This window comes from Anoplolepis gracilipes, chromosome 10 (assembly GCF_047496725.1).
Source record: "Anoplolepis gracilipes chromosome 10, ASM4749672v1, whole genome shotgun sequence".
In the NCBI taxonomy this organism is placed as follows: Eukaryota; Metazoa; Arthropoda; class Insecta; order Hymenoptera; family Formicidae; genus Anoplolepis; species Anoplolepis gracilipes.
In genome coordinates, this window is record NC_132979.1 from 12,708,229 (window position 1) to 12,720,673 (window position 12,445).

Below are 12,445 nucleotides of genomic sequence, written 5' to 3' on the forward strand. Positions count from 1 at the left end.
TCGTTTAATTCTATGTTTGACCGGGACGGCCAAAAGTTAGGATGTCCGAACTGTAGGCAATATAAGTATTGTAATGATAATAATAAGCGACGCAGAGACCGTAACGGTCAGATACATGTTTAATTGCGGGGCTGTCTTTCTAAGTTATCGTCTCGAAAGTCGAAGCCAGAATGCGCAGGGTTTACCTTCCACCAACGCGCCGACAAAAATCAAGTGATCCGTGATTTCGTCAAGTAATTGACTCGATTTTCGGAATGGGGAAACTCTTCGGTACCGCTCTGTATAAAAGAGTGCGATACTGACAAGGGAACAGTTGGAAGTGTCCCTCACCAATTTTAATGACCTTCGGATATGTTGTAGAGCATAAAAAATATTAGACTTATATTTTTTTTAGCAGCGTATCTCAACGTTTAGGGGTTGAAACAACCCTTCGAAGAATAACGAATTTCGTTTTTAGCGAATATCTTTGAAAATATAAGATATATGAAAAAATGTTTCATACAAAAGTTTTATGGTATTTTGTACTCTTTACATTAGTGTCATTATATTTTTTTAAAATGTCAAATTTTTTTCAAAATTTACGCATTAACATCTGCGTATGGCTCTCATTGCCAAGTTTATAGTTACGTATTTGTAAATATTTATATATTTCGAATTATTAAATTCACGCTGGCTAAAATCGTCTTTTTCGGTTATCAATCAATAGGTTTATAAACAAATAGACAAGAGAAATATCGGTGTGAAACTGAATAGCTCAGCGGTAAGAGCAATCGCCCAGCAAGCGAAAGACTCGGGTTCGATTCCCGATTCAGCGACTTCGCCTTGTATTTTTTTCTCGTCTACATCTCTTTAGGGGAGTTAGAGAATTCTCAAAAATGAGAATCTATTTCTTGGTAAAATACACCAAGTAAATTATGTGCCCTGTGCACGATTCAAATTTCGCGAAAGAATTAATTTCTAAAGAAATTTTACGCATTAACATCCGCGCATGGCTCTCATTGCCAAGTTTATATTTACGTGTTTGTAAATATTGGAGCCTTATATATTTCGAATTATCAAATTTTTTAATAATTTACCACCCCCATCCCTTATTTTGCAAAATTTTAAAAATTTTGTAAGAACAAAAATTAAAGAGTATCAAAAGCCAAAATCCATCCATGTATAATAGTATATGGATTCCATGAATCAATTTTGAGAAAACAAGATAACTTCGTGCTATAGGCGCTGCGCTATAAATTGTTGCGCTCTTTCTTTAGTTGTGGCACATTAAATAACTGTCTCTTGTGCATATATTGGGATTGAAATTGTTACTAACGTAGTTTCATATGAATAAGAATTTTTTATTAGACAGAAGTAAAAGAATACCAACATTTATTGCATGGATAAGAAAAACTGCTAAAAACTTTATCAGTATTCATCAGTAACTGAAAACATATTTTTTAAAGAAATCAATACAGAATTAGTTTATGTATATAAATGTATATGTCTTACATTTATGACATATATTCATTACAAAGATGATGTTCATGGAAAAAAATGTGTTATATAAAGCGATTTTCTACACCAAGAACAAGTTATTATTGCTGTTTTGCCATAAATATCGCATTTTACTTTAGAATTTTTTTTAAAAACAAAATTATACTGGTGTTTCAAATTCTGTCAATCTATTCTGCATGTATCCACTTTGAAACCACGCATATTTAAATAAATTTTGAAACCTAGGCGACGAGATCTGATAGTGCATTAATGATTGTAATTTTAAGATATTATTTCTAGCATGAAGATCCAAAACAAAATCTAACAACGTAACAGTATCAGAAAAGTATTTAATAAAATTATTCCACAACCAAAATCAGTATACGTCTAATGGCTGTATTTTTCCCGTTGTAACGACGGGAATAGTTAGGAAAGCAATATCTGTTGCAGAATCTGGTTTAGTTTCTGAAATTATGTTAGGACAATGTCCACTCCATGAATCTAATAATAGTACTGATTGTGGTCCGACATTCGGAAAAAATACTTCCTTTAACCAAATGTTTACATAATTTGATGTTAATTTGCCTAATATTGAAGTCATAACAAAGATATTAGGCGCCTTAAATAATGTTTCCTGTACTCTTGGACCAAACGTTCCTGTAACTTCTTTTAATACTATAAAGAGAGGTGATAATAATCTGCCATCAGCCGAAATAGTCGGTTGAATTATATGTATAGCTATGCGTGGTTGATGATACAGACTGTACTATATAGATTCTATCTTTTTTATATCTTTTTCGGCTAAAGTACAACCTGAGTGAAATTCTAACTGAAATCTACTTTGATACGAATTATAAATATTTTCCACTCTATATCGATTAATATAATATTTTACATTTGTAATAAATGTATCGCATTTATTTTCCAAGTCTGCTTTTGGTAGCACAGATTTTTTTGTTACGAATTTTGTTATTTCCGAGACACAATATTATGTGCTTTTTTGAATCTTTTTACCCATGTTTCTGAGGCTTTGAATCTTGGCGCATTTTCTTTTACTTGTGCTTGAAAAGCCCATCGAGCGATATCAATATCATGATTGATGATTTTTCTTTCAAGTGCTTCATTAAAATGGTTAATTGTATATTTAGAAATTTTTTTAATTTTTCCAACCCACTACCACATTCAATGATTTTTTCCCATCGTCGTAATTGCCGTATCGATGTAACTTTTTTAAATTTTTGTTTAACTCCTTCAAGCGATCTTGGTCTAGTTTTACCGCTCCTTCAATATTCCACAGCTTGCCTCTTATAGTCATTCAATATTGTTGCTTCAATAAAACTACTGTTACGTCCAGACTCGGGAAGGATGAGTTAGAAAGAAGGGCGTAACAGCCAGCTCTTGAAACCGTACGGATTAGAATGTAGATTTCGAGTCGAACGAATTATCAGGTCCAAAAACAAGAGAACGATAATGAATATCGATATTACTTGTTATTTCGGGATTTCCGCTTCCGGTGCATTGAGTAGTGAGACGTGGAGAGAAAGAGGCTGTGAAAAGTGAGGTGAACAGGTGGATAAAGTGAGAGAGGAGGTCTGAGAGTGTGTGAGAGTGATAGAGGGAGAGCGAAAGTGACGAGCGTGTGTGGAGAGAGTAGAGAGAGGGAGATATAGGGAGGAAGAGAGACAGAGGGAAGGGAAGAGAGGAAGGAGGAGATATAGAGAGAAGGATGAAAGAGATGGAAAGAAAGATGGAGATGGAGGATAGAGAGAAAAGAAGGAGTAATATAATAATAAGAGTAGAAGTAAAAGAAGGAAAAAGAAAAGAGGTGGTAGAGGGGATAATAAGAGATATAGAAGGAGAGGCGAGGGTTAAAGAGGTGCCCCCTCGATGACGCACCACCTTGACGTGGTGGGGGGGCTCACCCGGAGAGTGATCCCGGTGTGGTTGTCGGGTTCTAGGACTCACAACCTCCGCGTGATCCCGAAGGGTGCTAAGAGTGCGTCGAAGACTGATGGATGCCGAAGCATTTTAAGAAGTCCCGCTCGGTTCGGATACCGAACAACGGTACGGAGGGGGTATCATCCCAGCCCCCTCCGGGTCGTCATCATGCCATGAGCTACCTACGGATTTGCCAGCAGGATCCCTAGGGGAAATGGCGTCCGCTGTGATATCACAGATGGACTCCTTCGCTAAGGTCTTGGCCGAAACGGGGAGTTCACCAATGGAGAGGCTTTTCAGTCCTCGGTTGGGAACGCGAGAACCATCGTTGACCGGGCTGGGGAGCGTATGAAGACTGCCGCACAGACAGAGGACGCTGTCTGCAGATGTTGGAGCATCTGCATACTGCGGCGGTCATCCTGGATGGCTACAGTTCATCGCTGGAAGAAATCTTCCAGGCGATGGCTGTGGAAGGAAGGAAGATCGCCGAAAGGTTTAGACCTTTCTCGACGGCGGTCTTTCTTGAGAAAAGTGAGATGGCGGGTGGGAGAACCGCCATCAGGGAGGTGGAGGTCCAGGCCTCACCTCCAATAAGGGAGGTGGCGACTCAGTTGGGGGGAAGCTCGCGACGCGATGTCGCAGACCTCCTCTGCTGAGTTCGCCAACAACGCCGGAATGGCCGCCTCCGCTTCGAAGGGAGAAATCTTTCTCCCGACGATGGCGGAGGTAGAGATGGTGGAGGCTTTGTCCGACACCACTGAAGTGATGAAGGGTGTGGAGGAGTCTGCCTCCTCCACACAAATGCCCTCACAGAGGGAGGTCCCCTGTGATATAAGGGCGATGCGGCGGGAGGCGTCAGTCCTTCTCCCAACGGATTGGAAAAGGATCGGCGCCTTGATAAGGAAAGAGGTGCAGCTGGCGATAATACCGCCAACTGTGACCGCTCCCCTTTCACGTCTGCAAGGGGATGCGGATGGAGGGGAGACGGAAGGGGGCTCCTGGTCGTAAAAAACGGAGGGCCAGTTGGCCCTAAAAGGAGGAAAAAGAAGAGGGGAGGGAATGGTGATAAAACCACCCCTTCCCTTTCTGAGGGTGGAGGGGCGAAGCCTTGCGAGGACAGGGCCGTCTTCTCAACTCTCAAGGGTAGGAGCAGGGGTGCCCGGGCCTGGACACGGATGGGTAGCACCTGGATTCCCAGGTGCTACAAATGCCTCGTGTTGGGGCATGTGGGCTCCGGGTGCGCCTCGAATGTGTCCAGGGGACACCTGTGTTACAGGTGTGGATCCCCTGGACACAAAATAGAGGGATGCCGTTTGCATCCCTGCTGTCCCGTCTGTAAGGACGGGGTAGGTGATTGCGGTCACGCCCTGGGAGAGGGAGCTGTGTGCTCCTCTCCCGGCGGGGGCGCGACGGCGGCGATCATCGGGGGCTTGCCCCCAGTACCGACTCTCTCCGGCCCATCGAGACTGAAGAGAGCCAGGAAAGGGGTCGGATGACAGTTCCGGGGGGGGTAAGGGTGAGGGGGATCAGGTTTTGCCTGCCCCTAATATTTCCCTCTCTCCCAAACATCCGACCGGGGCCGTGAATACGGGGGGTTCTTAGCCTCCCTCGCCCAAAAGGGCCGCTAACATCCGCGGCCATAGTGTGAGGGGTGGGAATAACCCGCCCCTCTCCGGGGTCAAGGGAGGAGCAGGTGCGCGAACACCTACTCCCCCATTGCACCTTGACCCCAAGGAAGAGGTGGCGTTGTGTATGGTTCCGCAACGTCGCCAATGGTGGCGCCATTGAGGTTATTCTCAATGGCGCACCATGGGATGGAGTTCCTCCCCGAACATCAGGGGGGAAAATGCGGGGGTGGGTCCTGGTAGAATGCAAAAGCGAACCCAGGGCTCACTCATTTCAACCGCAGCGCAGAGAATCACCGTCTGGTTTTTAGTGGGTATACCCCGTCTATAGGGGGAGTCCCACGTACCCCTGAGGAGTTCCCGCTCCACAGGGGATGCGTAAAGCATTTTCCAGACGTTAAAAAAAAAAAGGGTTAAAGAGGTGAAAAGGCTACGGAGAGACAGAGAGAAAGGCAGGGAAATGGTATTAGTAAGGTTGGAGGATGAGGAGCAGAGAAGGAAGATATGGAGGAAGAAGAATGGAGGAGGAGGAAGGAGAGAATATTAGATGATTGGACATGGAAGGAAAGGAGGATGAGGTGGAAACTGGAGGAGATTGCGAGAAAGGAGGAGAATGCGGGGAAGAAGATAAGATGGGGGTAGGGGAGGATAATGATAGAGGACAAGTGGTGGACATGGGAAGAGGAGGAGGGAAGGTTGGTAGATGAAAAGGGGAAGAGTAGAAGAGAGGATCAAGAGAAAATTAGGGTGCAGGGTAGACAAAGAGGGGAACAGGAGGGAGAAGGAAGGGGAAGAGAAGGGAGAATGGGAAGGATGATAAAGAGAGGAGGGGGGATGGAGAGCGGTGTTTTGGAATGTGGCTGGATTGAGAAAGAAAGACGAGGATTTCTGGAGAGGTTTGAGAATATGGGATGTTAGTAGTGTTATCGGAGACATGGGTAGACGAGAAGGGCTGGGAGGGGGTGAAGAGGAAATTATCAAGAGAGTTAAAATGGGAGATACAAGTAGCAAAGAGGGTGGGGAAGACTAAAGGGGGATATGTTGATGGGTATAAATAGAGAGTGGCTAGAGAAAGAAAATAAGATAGAGGAGAGAACGAAGGGTATGATGATGGGCAGGTTGAAATAGGGGGAAGAGAAATGGAGGGTGCTAGGAGTGTACGTGGGGGAGGGCGTGGGGAAGATGACGGGAATTGGAAAAGTGGATAAGAAAGGAAGAGGAGGAAGTGAAAACGCTAATAGGGAGGAGTTTCAATGCGAGAACAGCAGAGGAGGAGGAAGAGTGGACGGGGGAGAGGAAGAGGAGAGGGGAAGGCGATCGAAAGATAAGAAGAGGAATAAGGAATGCAGACAGTTGATAGAATTTCTGGAAGAATGGGGAATGGGAATACTTAACGGGAGGGTAAGAGGGGATGAGAGAGGGGAGTTTACATTTACGGGGGGAAGGGAGATACAGTAATTGATTACGTGATAGGGGACGGGGAGGTGGAGGAAAAAGTTAAGAAATTAAAAGTGGGGGATAAGATAGATTCAGATCATCACCCTTTAGAAATATGGATGAGGAGAATCAAGACAAAAGGAAAGGAAAAAAGAAGGAGGGAGGAGCGGGAAGGGGATATGGGATGAAGATGGAAGGAACAGGTTTAGAAAAGTGTTGGAGAGGTCGGGGGAGTTAGAACAGGGAGGAGAAGGGAGAGGATGGGAGACGAAATGGAAGACAGAATAAAAGAGGCGATAAAAGAAACGGAGGAGAGAAGAGGAAGAAGAGAGAGAAAGCAGGAAGGATAGTGGGATGAGGAATGTAAGGAGAAGAAAAAAGAGGTGAAGAAAAAGTTGAGGGAGTGGCGTAGGGAAGGGGGCGAGAGATACAAGAGTAAGAAGAGGGAGTATAATGAGTTGTGTGAGAGGAAAAAGAAGAGAATGAAAGATGGGAGAAGAAGGCAAGAAAGGTTAAGAAAGAAGGCGAGGTGTGGGAGCTAGTGAATATGGGAGAGGAAGAGGGAAAAGAGGAGAGTGAATGAGGAGATCGGGATGGAGGAATGGAGAAAGTATTTTATGCGGTTGCAAGGAGGAGTAGAGAGTAGAGTGATCAAAGGGTACAGGGTTAGGAGGGAGGGGGAATGGGATGAGGAAAAGATTGGGATAGAAGAGATTAGGGGGATAATAGGGAGAATAAAAAATGGAAAAGTGGCAGGGATAGATGGGATACCAGGGGAAGTGTGGAAGTACAGGGGAGGAGAATTAGAGAGATGAGCATGAAGATTCTGTAATAAGGTGTGGGAAGGGGAGGGATGGCCAGAGGAATGGGGAGAGAGGGTGGTGATACCATTATTAAAGAAGGGGGAGGGAGATAGGGTGGGGGACTACAGGGGGTGACGTTGATGCCAACGCTGTATAAAGTCTATGCGACAGTGTTGGCGGAAAGGCTAAGGGAAGAGGTAGAGAAGAAGGAGATAGTGTCTCCAAATCAGACGGGATTTAGGAAGGGGATGGGAACGATGGACAATGCGTATGTGTTGAATTATCTGATAGGAAGGCAACTGGAAGGAAGGAAGGGAAGGATGGTGGCAATATTTGTAGATTTAAAGGCGGCGTTTGATTCAGTGAATAGGGAGGTTTTGTTGGAATCGATGAGAGGACGAGAGGTAAGAGAAAAACTGGTAAGGAGAATAGAGAAGATAATGGGAGAGACAAAGAGCAGAGTGGGACAGGCGATGGGGAAGAGTTTTTGGACTGGGAAGGGAGTAAGACAGGGATGCTCTCTGAGTCCAATGTTGTTTAATATCTTGATTGCGGACTTGGAGGAAGAAATGGGGAAAGTAAAGTGGGGAGGAGTGATGCTAGGGGGAAAGAGGGTGTACACATTAGCATATGCGGACGATTTGGTGTTGATTGCGGAGGAGGAGGAAGGGATGAGAAGTATGATGAACAGGCTGGAAAAAAAAGGCTGGATAGAAAGGGGCTGGACGTAAACATAGGGAAGACGAAAGTTATGAGATTTAGGAGAAGAGGGGAAGAAGAATGACAAAGATAAGTTGGAGGTGGAAGGGGAGGAGGTGAAAGAGTACAAGTATTTAGGGTACACGCTACAGAAAAACAGTAGTCAGGAGGCACAGATGAGAAATAGAATTAGGAGGGCGGCAGTGTTAATGGGACAGGTATGGGGGATAGGAAAGAGGAGGTTCGGAGGGAACTGGGAAAGGAGGATATGGCTTTTCTATAGGTTGATTTGGGCAGTGTTAGGGTACGGGGTGGAGATATGGGGATAGAAAGAGAGGAAGGGGATGGAGAGGATACAAGAGAGATATCTAAGATGGGTTCTTGGAGTAGATATCAGGACGCCGGGATATATGATGAGAAAAGAATTGCAGAGGGAGAAACTAAGGGTGAGAGCGGAAAGAAGAGCATGGGATTTTGAGAAGAGGTTGAGGGAGGGAAAGGGAGGGGAGCTGGCGAGGAGATGCATGGAGGAGATGAAGGATAGGAGTAAGACAGGGGAAGTGGGCTCAAAGTGGGAAGAGGAAAGAGAGGGTTTTTTTAAGGATAGAGGGATAAGAGTGATGGAGGAGAAGGAGGAGAGGGGGAGGATTAGTATAAAAGAATAGAGGACAGGGATAGAGATGAACAGAGGAAGGAAAGAAGGGGAAAGATGGAGGAGGCAAAATTTAACAGATGGTACAAGGAGGTGAAGGGGGAAGGGATACCGGGGTATCTGAAAAAAGGATGGGAGCAGAGCAGATGGAAAAGGGTGGTGAGGTTTAGATTGGAGAGCAAGATAAAGGAGAGTAAATACTGGGAAGAGGAGGCGAAAAGACGATGCAGAATATGCGGAGGGGAGACTGAGACATGGGAGCATGTGTGGGAGGGATGCAAGGAGTGGAAGGTGGGAGAGGGAAGTTGACAGGATAATGTGAGATGAGTTTTAGGAGAGGAAGGAGAGGGAGAGGGATGAATGAGGGAAATTGAAAAGGAGAGGGGTATAGGGGGGATGGTGGAATGAAAAAGAATGAAAAAAGAGGAAAGAATGAGAATGAATAGTAGAAGAAGGGAGAGAATGGTTCGAGGGGATGAGAATAGTTAAGAAAGAAAGATGAAAGAAATAAGCAAGAGGAAGGAAGCAGAAGTCCGGTGGGGGGAGATGTGTGTGTGTGTGTATAAGGGGAGGTGCGAGCAGGAGGGAGCCAAGAGGGTTGCCCACGGTCGCAGGCCCCCCAGGAGATAGGTTAAGTTAGTGATAAGTTAGGTTAAGCTAGTTTTAAGGTAATTTTGTAAGAGTTGAAAACCCCAAAGGGAATCTCTCTCTCTCAATAAACAAACTTATCTATTTATCTATCTATCTATCTACTTATTATTTTGGACATTCGTCAAAAGGTCTTTTTTTGGTAAAGGAAATTAATCTTTATTATGCGGATAGGATCAAGTGCGATCTTTCAACCGATGCTTTCAACTGATAGAGGGATTAGAAGTCACGGAGAGAATTGAATTTTAATATTACATAAATTTATTCATAGTTTTGAAAGTATATTACATCAAATTATTGCTAAGTTTGGTTATAAATGTGTGTATATAATATGTGTATACATGTGTTTGTAATTGAATTATAATTATTCTCTAATTTGTGTTTGCGTGAGTACGTGTGTGTGTTAATTGCGGGTGTTACATAAGTACGGAGGTCATCACCCAGAATAATGAAAGGGAGAGTGAGAGTCTAAAGTTTTATGTTCTGGGTGGAAAGATTACATATTTTATTTTTGTTGTAATAAGAAAAAAAACTGTGTGCGTGTTTTTCTGATTCTATCTAATTAAGTTCGCCTTACTATTTTGGTGAAGTTTTACGTTCGGTAGTTTCGTGGTGTTCTCTTCGTCTCGGTGTTGTTCTGCAGCTGAGCGTTGAGGGTTGTGCTCGTGGATCATACACTGAATTTGCGAGGAGCGTCTCAATTGACCACGTTGTTATTGACCACAGATACTTTTGACCACGTTGCTTTTGACCACGTTGCATTTGACCACTTTGCTTTTGACCACGTTGCATTTAACCACGTTACGATTGACCACGCGTTGCATTTGACTACGTAGCTGGTCAATATTTATGTGGTCAATCGCGACGTGGTCAATCGCAACGCGTGGTCAATCGCAACATGGTCAATTGCGACGTGTGGTCAATTGCAACGTGGTCAATTGCGACGCGTGATCAATCGCAACGTGGTCAAATGCAACGCGTGGTCAATCATAATGTGGTCAAATGCAACGCGTGGTCAATCGTAACGTGGTCAAATGTAATGTGGTCAAATGACTCCCACTCGAATTTGCGTTAAAAGGAGAGCCCGAACGAAAGTTAAGTTTCCGAGGGAAATTACTGGTACAACACTACTGACTATCGACACCGAATTTCTGAGATGATTGACTTGAAAAGTTCTAAGTGCTTGAAGAGTGTTAAGAATAATGTTTCTAAGCGTTCTCGAATTTCTTTCTTTTTATATAATTTTCCTGAGGCGTGTTGGGCGGGACCACGTATTGAGATTGGTCCGAAGGTATTTTTTCTCCGCCTTGTTTTGGTCGTTGCTGAGCTCGTGAAAATTAGGAAATCTTAGAATTTACTCAGCTGTGTTTATTGTTCGGTTACATAAGAGATTGATAATTTGTCGTTGGTCCCTTCTGTACTCGTTTAGAAATCGTGTCTAAATATTTGAGTTACGGTGTGGCAAGAACGGTCTATTTATCGTGCAACTTTTCCTTATTACTAATTGGGCGGTCATCATTTAATCTACGTAGTGACGAACCGTAATGTGTTTCATCATCGATCCCTTCTGTATTTGTTCGAAAATCGTGTAATGTTTAAAGTGTTATTTGACAAGAACGGTCTGTTTGTCGAGTGACTTCTCTTTATCGCTTATCAATTAATTCTTATGAGAGGAAGAAACGTGGAGCCGACAGGACATAACATTACAAATAACTTTTTCTGGGAGATAGATTTTCTCTTCATTTGCCTCTAATAAATCAACTTCTTCCGCTTCTGGAACCTCATATTTATCGTAAAAATCTAATGTTTCTTCCTCTTTTAAATGAAGTTTTTCACCTTTTATTTCTAACAGCATACGTTCAATTTTTTTTTATTTCTCTTTCTTGCAAAGTTATCGGAGTTTGTTGATAATTCAAAGCAGTAAAAGTTCCAAAAAGTAAAAGCATTACGTTGTATGGATTTAACTGCACCATTCTGAAATATTAAAATTAAATATATATCTCAAACTTTCATTATATATAAAAAATAATACATTTCGTAATTAATAAAATTGTCTTTTTATGATAGTTATGTCATGTCTTACTTTCTCTTGTAAAAATATAATAAGGCAAAATAAATTAAGCTATTAAAACATAATAATAATTTTGTATTTTGTGTGTGTTGTGATGATAGAGAAACCACAAAATATTAAAATAGGTATTCTAAAATTTGAAGTAACCAAAAAATAATTTTATAAACAGAAAATAATGGTAAATGTCTAAAATAGCTACTGGAGCAAAAAATCAATTTTTTTCAATACCAATCAACAAAGCTATTATGGAAATGGAATGTAGAAATGCTTTTAAGGAGGGGCAAGTCTTAAGAAGTTATTGAATAACAAGTTATAAAAATAGGATATAAGGTAAATATTCACATAAGGTCAACCCTTTCAGAAATTAATGACCTTGACATATATTATCAAGATCACTGTCCTGAGTAACGTTTAAAAGGTTTTAGCCATCGCTCGTTCTTTGTTAGAAAGTTATAAATAAAAAATGTTTCATTTCAAAATGCCATATTTATTGCTTTATCTTCATATATATCTTCAATATTTTCATAATACACACACACATACACGGAGGGGGAGCAAGGGGGGCCTTTGGCCCCCCTCCCGCACCTACCCCGTCCACCTCGTTTCGCATGTACGTTGCAAGACAAAGCAAAGTTTACATAAGTTTGTAGCTTTTCACGCAAAGCGAGGTGGACGAGGTGGGTGCGGGAGGGGGGCTAAAGGCCCCTTTGCACCCCCCCCCGTGTGCGTGTGCGTGCGTGCATGCGTGCGTGTGTGTGTGTTATGAAAATATTCCCTGGTCCATATTTATATTATTCCATGCAAAATTTTAAACTACGAACGAATAATTATATTCTATTAGTCAAACTTCTTTTGTTAATAAGGAGGAAAATAATAGTGCAGATTCTGCCAATAGAGATATTATATATGTATAGAGCACGGGAGTGCTATGCTAGCTCATGAGTGGATGCGATAGCGAAATAGAAGGAGAACGCTGCATATGGGCCCCTGCTGTCCTTGTCTATCGCGCATGCGCAAGCTGATACAAGTGCCCCTCTCTTTTGCTCACAGAATAACAAGAGTAACATTTTTATAACGCGTATACGCGATAGACAAG

General features: G+C 42.7%; 1 pseudogene; it reads right to left on the reverse strand.

Moving 5' to 3' along the window:
* Positions 1-1,852: 1,852 nt before the first annotated feature.
* LOC140670694 (uncharacterized) lies at positions 1,853-4,733 on the reverse strand (annotated as a pseudogene).
* Positions 4,734-12,445: the final 7,712 nt, after the last annotated feature.